Consider the following 8896-nt stretch of genomic DNA (forward strand, 5'->3'; position numbering starts at 1 on the left):
GAGAGAGAGAGAGAGAGAGAGAGACAGAGAGAGACAGAGACAGAGACAGAGACAGAGACAGAGACAGACAGACAGACAGACAGACAGACAGACAGACAAATACATACATAGACAGACAGATGGACAGATGGACAAGACAGCTAAGATAATTGAACTACTAATTTGTGTTAGTTCATTGAAAGGAATAGTTAGTGCTCATATTGTTTGATCAATTTAGCATACCTATACTGGTAACCTGAGACATAGATTACTAATTGAACATAACAATATGCAACATAATAACCATTGTTAATTCCCTATAGTCTTGCTTAAAATTCTGTATCATTTTCATTGTTTTTTTTCTCATTAAAATAAAATAATTCCTCAGACTCCCCACTTCCTCCTACTGGTGTTGACACCAAAAATGCTCCACTATAGGCAACTTTCATGCTAACTTCCATCTTACTTAAATCAACCTTTAATAGCAAAGTAACTCAAGAGACACGCAGTAGACCTCCTGTCAAAGGCTCTCTCAGTGGATCCCAGTCTGGGTCGCTGTCATCCACCGTGAGCTCCTCAATGCCTCCTGTGAGGGATTCTTTCTCTCCTTCCTCCTCCTACCTGTCCTCTCTTTCCCCTTTCTCTACCTGTGAATCTCCTCCCAGATAAACTACCAATACCCAAACACTTGCCTGAGGATCTGCTTCATGGGAAAGACTAAACTATTTACAATATTTTTTAAAAATGTACTTGGTGCAGAGTCTCACTACACAGCTTGGACTCATAGTAATCCTCCTATTTTCAGCCTCCCCAGTGCTGGGATTACACACATGCACCACCATGCCCAGTTTCAGTGGCTGGCTCAGGATGCCTGGGGATGGGGCCACAGCAGCATGGTGCCAGGGATCAAACCCCCATGCCTGCACTTCTTAAGCAGACACTTAGTCTGCTGAGCTATCTTGCCAGCCCTTACAATATGTTTTGTTTTTTTAAAAAGTATTTGGTACAGGGTCTACAGGGTCTCACTATGTAGGCTGGACTTGTAGAGATTCTCTTGTTTTCAGCCTCCCAAGCACTGGAATTACAGGCCTGTGCCACCAAGCCCAGTCTCCATCACTGTCTCAGCGTGCCCCAGGGTTGGGCTGCACGGCATGCTGGGGATCGAACCGGGCCACTGTGCTCTGCCTAAGCAGGCCCTTTACAATATGTCTTAATACCTGGTAGGCATGATTCTTCTCTACCAAAATGTCCTTGTAAATTCTTGTGAAATTTCTCTTTTAAATGATTTGTACATGACCATGGACTTTTTTTTTTTTTTTTTTTTTGAGACAGGATCTCACTGTCCTTCAAGCTGGCCTTGAATTGGGTATATAGCCCACAATGGCATCTGATTTATAGCTATCCTCCTGTCTCAGCCTCCTGAGTGCTGAGATTACAGGAGCACACCACTATACCAACCATGACTAAAGATTTAAACATCGGAATTTTCTTTTAATTAAGTCAACCTTACATCAAACTAAACTACATCAGGGCTGGCGAGATAGCTCAGCAGACTAAATGCCTGTTTAGGCAAGCACAGGGACCTGAATTTGATTCCTGGCGTAGCATGCCACACCAGCCCAGCCTCTGGGTACACTGAGCTGGCCACCAAGACCCGGTATGATGGAGCACACCTGGAATCCCAGTGCTGGGGAGGCTGAAAACAGGAGGACCACTACCAGTCTGAGCTGCGTAGTGAGACCCAGTACCAAATACATTTTTTTAAACAACCAAACTACATCAATGTCTCCAGTGAAAACTAAAACTCCACACTTTCTGATCTCAAAAGTTCTTCTCCTTAGTTTGTATTATACCCTGAATGATTCACTTGCCAAATTGCTTTTGAAATCAATTTTTAAACCAGGCATGGTGGTACATTCCTGTGGTCCCAGCAGTGGGGAGGCAGGAGCAAGAGGATTGCTTCGAGTTTGAGGCCAGCTTGGGCTACATAGTGAGTTCAAAGCCAGCTTGAACTACATAGTGAGACCCTGTTTCAAAAATAAATAAATAAATAAGTCAGTTTACTTATATATTTAATTCAATCAATTTTCAATTGTCCCACAGAACTGTGAAAATACAGCATTGAATAAATGGGACACGGGATGGTGATGGCTAGGAGACTATTCTCTATGACGCTGGATATGTGTTGGTACAGATTAGTTTAAACCTATAGAATGCACAACACCAAAAGGGAGACTGGATATAAAACCACACTTATTGAATGATCATGATATGTCTGTGTCATCCACAGAGGCAAATGTACCACCCTCGTGGGGGATGAGGTGGGGGGTGCTGACCACAGAAGAGGTTGGACAAGGAGTATAGGGGACACGCTTCACCTCCCACTTAGTTTTGCTGTAGACCTAAATTTCCCATGAATCTAAAAACTAAAGGCCAATAGAGGATGAATCTGGTCATTCTTACAGAATGATTTCTATTAAGGTAGAAGACAGAAAGAAATAGGAAATCAGCATTAGAATATCCGGCCTAAGAGCCTTCCTGGCAAGTGCAAGGGCCTGAATTCGATCCCCGGTACCACATGCTGTGCCAGCCGTGCAAACCCTGCCGGCCACTGAAACCCAGGTGGTGCTGCATGCCTGTAATCCCCGCACTAGGGAGGCTGAGGCAGGAGGGTCACTATGAGTCTGAGTTATGTAGCGAGACCCTGTACCAAATAAATAAATGATTAAAAAGAAAGAATACTCCACCAATTATTGCCACAGGAAAGAGCTTACAAATGGGTAAGAGTTATTAGGGAGAAAGGGTGAGGTATTTGTGTAACCTCAGTGGATCTCTAATCCCACAAAGTTTATTGACCATCACGGTGGTTTTAGCATATGTTTGCACATTTTAAAAAATGCTCCTTCTTGGAAGTAGAGCTTAAGGCTCCACCACCTTGTGTGCGGTTAGACACAGTGATTCATTTCAAAAGAATAGAGAAGTGCCCAGTAACCTTTAAGGACATTCCCTAGTTGTCACCGCCCCCCCAAATAAAATGGTAAGTAATGTGATCATATTAGGGATGCCTGAGCTCTGGAAGTGCCCAAGGCATTGGGATGTCAGAGACCTTTATCTTAGCCTCCAAAAAGTCAGATTTTGCCCCTTTGGGAACAATGCAAACCCACTGAGAGTATGTGGAAGAGAATATGGGAAGGGGAAATCCTGGAACACCCGACAGATAGCACTTTTACACAAGGTACCAATCGCTAGTAATAGGTCATGGGTATCATGCATCTTCTTCATCTGCCCCACAAATATGATGGAACTGAAAGGCCATGTCACCTTTGGCACTCTTCCTCCCTAACCCATAACTTCCTCTTAGTCATGAGAGAAAAGAAAAACCCGAATCAAATTCCATCCAACATAATGCCTCATTGACATTCTTCAAAGCGACTAATTGTATGGAAGACAACTACAGCATTGTGTTCCCTGATGCTATGACAAAGTACCTGAAGCTGGGTACTTTGTAAAGAAAAGAGATGTATTTAGCTTACAGTTCATGCAAGGCAAGCAGCCTGTGGTGAAGACCTTCTTGGCCACATCTCAGCATAGCTGGCAGAGTCATGATGGGAGCATATGTGAAAGGTAAAGATTGGGGAGCTAGAGAGCATGAAGGGCCGGACGTGCTGCTTGTATAGCCCACTTCTGAAGGAGCTCACTTCAAGAGATGCACTTTAATCCCAATGCAATGATGGCGTTCTCTGTGACCTAAACACCTTCCACAAGGACCCAACCATTTAAAGGTTCCCATAGCTCTCAACATTACCAACTTGGGGGTCAACCTTACAGCCCCTACACACACTCAAGCCACATCTAAGCCTCAGAGGCAAGGAACCTGCCAGAGCTTGGAGGAGACCAAGTGTCATGATGTTTGCTGTAGGGCTGTTATGCACCTCTCTGAACTTATATATATTGAAGTTCTAAGTCCTGGTACTTCTCAATGTGACCCTATTGAGAAATGGGGTCTTTGTAGTGACAATTAAGTTAAAATGAAGGTATTAAAGTGGGTCCTCTTCAAGTATGACTGGTGATATTATTAAAGGGGCTGTTAAAGGGGGGTGGCTACATGACCCAGCTACACACACAAGGATGACCACGTGAAGACACAGAAAATGACCACCATCCAGCCAATGAGAGACGCACACACAAGAACCAGGCCAGATGTCATTAGCTTTCCATCACAGTGACAAACATCTGTGATAAATCATCTTACAAAAAGAAAAGGATTATTGGGCTTACAGCGCAGCGTTTTCTGTCCGTGATTGATTGGCCAAGACAGCCTATCACAGCAGCAGTGCATGGTGCAACTATTCCCTTCATGGCTGGGACGTGAAAAAGGCAAAGAGAAAAGGCTGAGAGCATCCTTATTCCCTTCGAGGACCCACCCTCATGACCAGGAGACCTCTTGTCAGTACTTCTTAAAGGATTCATGATCCCTCAAAAGCAGCAAGCTGGAGAAGCTCGTAACACCTGGGCTGAGGGGGACACGCCACATCCTAATTATAGCACCCGCCAACACATTGATCCTGGGTTCTGGCCTCCAGAATCCTGAGAAGGCAGACTCCAGTTGCTCCTGCTAAGGGGTCAGCAGCACTGTGTGAAGGGTGTCCCTAGCAAACTCATACGCCTGCCTGGACCACAAGGTTCTGGACGAGAGAAGTAACGAGAAAGAGCACCTGTGGGAAACTGCTGAGCTCCGCATGAGCTCTGCCTCAGGTACTCTTCTCTCATTGTTGGGGCAAATACCTGACACCTAAAATAAAGGAAGGAAAGGTTTACTTAGTTCACAGCTACTGGAGGTTTCAGTCCATACCCAGCTGGCTCCAAGGCAGAGTGGCACAGCGCAGAGGGCAACCTTTCATGGCAGCGGCAAAGACCAGAGAGCCCAATGGAGAAGCAGCAGCAGCAAGGGCCGCAGAGAGCAGTCCATCTCCCTCAAGGTGCACTCAGGCTGTCCGCCCCAGGCTGGGGGAAGTACTCACACCCATAATCCCAGCAGTCCTAAAACCCATAATCCCAGTGGATTATGAATTAATCTCAAACTCTAGAAATCCCCGCCCCGTGACCACATGAGGCTTTGGGGGACAACTAGACACAAACCATAACAAGCTCTTTAGCCGAGTCCAGAGTGTCTTACTGATGTTAAATTCTTCGTTTGGATACATGTGTGACGGCAATACATGAGCTACACCCGGAGAAAGCCTGCGTAGAGTAGAGTTCTCTACTATCTGCATGCGTTAAGATGTAAATGCTTAAATCACACCTTAATTCAATCATTAAACTATGAATATGACTGATAATAAAAAGCTATCACACAGCTCCTTGGTGACATATTACATGCTTTTTAAAAAATCCACCGTTGTTTAACCATTTGAATTAGGAATGTGATTTAATAGTCATGCTACATACTGTTTTGTTATAATTCTTTTATGCAAAGAGAATACAAAATGGTTTTTAAAAATTAGAAATGGTGCAGAACTTCACCAAACAAAACAACAGGAATGCTACGATAGCTGTATTGCATAATATTGTCTTCAAATTAGTTGCCCAAGGGCTGGCGAGACAGCTCAGTTGACTAAGTGCCTGCTCAGGCAAGCACAGGGACCAGGGTTCGATCCCAGCACCACATGACACACCAGCCCTGCCCCCATGCTCTCTGAGCCAGTCACCATGATGAGGTGTGGTGGCACACGCCTCTAATCCCAGCACTGCGGAGGCTGAAAACAGGAGGATGGCTATGAATCTGAGCTGTGTATTGGGATGCTGTACCAAATACATTTTTAAAACATTTAGAAGCGCTTCCCTGGTAAGCACAAGGGCCTGAGTTCAATCCCCAGTTCCACCAAAAAAAAAAAAAAAAAAAAAAAAAAATCAGTTGCTAGATTACCAGATATTAGCTTGCAAAATTGATATTTAAAAGGATATAAAAATTTTTAAAGACAAGAAAAAATTAAGCATCAATTGTTTCCCTCTGTAGACCAGCAGAAATGAGCAATACAATTATCCAATCCATCCTGCATACATATAAGCGTATATCTTGTTTCCCCCACCCCCTCTCCCCTGTCCTTTCTCTCATCCCAGTCATTCCTTCCTTTTGGACAGATTATTTACCTTTCATAATATCTAGTGTATCTTTCAGATTTTATTTACTCTTTCAGGTGCTTACTTTTGGAGACATAACTGTACATTTTCTTCAATTAAAAAAAGTGAAAACAATTGAGAGTTTGGGTAGGCATCATTTGTTTTTACACTATTACTATAAATGTAAAAACATGTCATTGTAAAAATAAAAATATATTTATGATATGTATGTGTGATTTTTTTTATCATTTACATTATACATTTGTGTCAAAAGTATAAATGCTGGGCGTGGTAGTGTGTTCACATAATCCCAGCACTCTGGAGGCTGAGGCAGGAGGATTGCTGCAAGTTCGAGACCAGCCTGGGCTACAAAGTGAGCTCAGGGTCAACCTGAACTACATAGCAATACCCTGTCTCAAAAAACAAAACAAAAACAAAAATAAATGTAAAAGCCTCACTTTGTCAGACTTACAAACAAATCCAAGTTATGAATGTTCTCATGGAGCAGAACGTATTCATAAGTAAGGGACTTACTGTATTTCAAAAATTAAAAGTTTGTAACAGACTTAAAAGCACTGTTCGGATTCCCTTTATAGGAGCTACCTAGAGAGATCAGTAGAGACAGGAAGTAGAATGCAGGTGCTGGGGGCTAGCCAGAGGGTGAAGAGTTAGTGTTTCTTGGACAGAGCTTCAATTTGAGAAAGGGAGAACATTCTGGAGATGGGAGGTAGTGATGGTTTAAGGACCATGAGAATTTCCTCTGTGCGAGTACGTGTGTGTGTGTGTGTGTGTGTGTGTGTGCGCGCGCGTGCGCGCATGTGTGTGTATATGCATGCAGGTGTGTACACATGTGCATGCTATGGATGGAGCCCAGGGTCTCATATATGCTAAACACAACCTCTGCCACTGAGCTCCATCTCAAACCCTAACAATGTGAATTCCTTAGTGCCAATTTTTTATCAAAAGTGGTAACATTTATGTTGCATTTTATCATAATAAAAGGTACTGTGCCTGAGCCAGGGATGTGCCTCCGTAGTAGAGTGTTTGCCTAATGTTCATGAGCTTTTGGGTTTGAGTCCCCAATACCGTGAAAGAAAACACTCTACCAAAAATCTGTTTAGGACTTTTTATGGGAGTGACCTCGGATACATTAAATTGATTTGAGAAAAATTAACCTCTTGAAGATATGGAGTGTTGTTCCAGCGAACTCATCCTGCATCTCTACTTATTCAGATTTTAACAGAGTCTAACAATTCTATCCATCCTCCTCTGTTTTGTTTCAGACGCTGTGCTGGGGATAGAGCCCAGGGCCTCACGAATCCTGGCTAGGCCCTCCCACTGGGCTGTGCCCCAACTTCATATTCTTGGTGTGATTATTCTTTAACATTTAGGAGTATTATTTCCTATATCATGAAGAGGACTTGTTTTTCCTCCCGCACTATAAATTCTCTTATTTTATTTTATTTTTATTTTTAAATTTTTTTTTAGTTTAAATGCACTTTATTTTTAGACAACCTCCATAATGTGTTTTTTCCCTAAAAAACAATGCCTCCACTCCAAATAAATCATGGTCAAAATAAACAAAGCATTCAAGATGACATCAGTCCCATTTGTCTAAAATCCTGATGTCGGGTAGATGACAAGCAGCAGCCAGTCATGACAAGTGCTAGATCCAAGGTTACCATCGAATCCATTAACATTTTTCCATTTCTAAACCATCCTTAAAGAAAATCATACATGGGGTCACACCATCCTCACAGTAGTCCCAGAGAGCACCCATGCCATCTGGATTCATGTTTGCACCAATAAAGAACTGACAGTTTTTGAAATTAGCAAGGATGTGCTTGATTTGCTCTGCAGCCCCCGTCATAAATGGTTTTACTCTTTCTGGTCTTTGTTCTTCAAGTTTGCCTTTGATTGATTTCATATAATCTTTGATGTATTTCTTGTAGGCCTCTTTTGTGAAGCTGGTTTCCTGCAAGTGACGGTTCATTACAATATCTACACCACTGACTACGGTGCTTTCGGTGCCTTCGCCCTTGGGCCTTCAGCGGAGGCATTGCCACCCATGAGCGCGTCGTCAATGGTACTCTCTGTTCTACTGACCATCTTGCCTTCCACCTCCAGGCACAGCCCGTCCGCGATCTCCCGGATCTTGTAAATGTCGGAGAAGATCTCATCATGGCTGATGAGGTCCCGGTAGATAATCACGATGGTGACTGAGGGAGGTGGCGGCCGTGCAAGCTTAGCAGGAGCCGGGAGCTCAGAGCAAGAGAGGTGCAGCCAGAGCAGCACTCGAGGGGAGGGGAGAGCGGGTGGAAAAAAGGAAATTCTCTTTTTTTTAAAGTAAGTTTATTTATTTATTTATTGACTTTTTTTCATTAACTTTATTGAAAATCAATTACATATCATATTAAAAATTGTAGAAAATATTGAAATGTGAAAGATACAAGATGTAGAAGAGTGATTTTCAGAGAAATATTTCTGAAATGAATACATCACATAAGACTAATAGACTGCACACTGTAAATAAATTATTTAGAAACTTAAATGGATATACTAAAAATTATCCAAAATAAAAATGAAGAAGAGGGAGACGACCCACGCCGCAGGATCCTGAACAGACCCAGAGCGCAAGCCCGGCGAGTAAGACGACCCGGGCGCGGATCCTCATTCGACCCAGGCTGCAGGCCCAGCAGGGAACCCTTCAGCAGAACTCCCTGCAAAGAGGCTAGAGGCAAGACCCACCCAGCTGATTCAGGAGCAGAACATCTTGCCAGAGAGACACAAAGGGTTC

General features: G+C 43.3%; 1 pseudogene; it reads right to left on the reverse strand.

The window, feature by feature from the left end:
- Positions 1–7737: 7737 nt before the first annotated feature.
- LOC105744051 lies at positions 7738–8297 on the reverse strand (annotated as a pseudogene).
- Between the last annotated feature and the right edge of the window lie 599 nt (positions 8298–8896).

Source organism: Octodon degus, unplaced genomic scaffold (genome assembly GCF_000260255.1).
Source record: "Octodon degus isolate 3935 unplaced genomic scaffold, OctDeg1.0 scaffold00214, whole genome shotgun sequence".
In the NCBI taxonomy this organism is placed as follows: Eukaryota; Metazoa; Chordata; class Mammalia; order Rodentia; family Octodontidae; genus Octodon; species Octodon degus.